The following is a 238-nucleotide window of genomic DNA, read 5'->3' as shown; positions in this document are numbered from 1 at the left end:
GAAATACAGTCCTAAAGGTTCTGATGCGATGGGTCTGGTCGTTCATCAGCTGGCGAACTGGGGAATCACGGCTTTTGGAGGTCAATTCTAGTCCCAGATTTTGCCCCTTACACTTGGACAAGTCATCCTACTTCTATAAGCCCCAATTTACTCACTTGTAAAATAATGATAATATTACCAACCTTGGGGCTGACGGTGGTTCTCAACTAACGGTGATTTTTGTCCCCCAGGGGATATT

Source organism: Propithecus coquereli, unplaced genomic scaffold (assembly GCF_000956105.1).
Source record: "Propithecus coquereli isolate 6110/MARCELLA unplaced genomic scaffold, Pcoq_1.0 Scaffold444, whole genome shotgun sequence".
In the NCBI taxonomy this organism is placed as follows: Eukaryota; Metazoa; Chordata; class Mammalia; order Primates; family Indriidae; genus Propithecus; species Propithecus coquereli.
The sequence above is the reverse complement of the archived record's forward strand: the minus strand, read 5'-3'. Positions refer to the sequence as shown.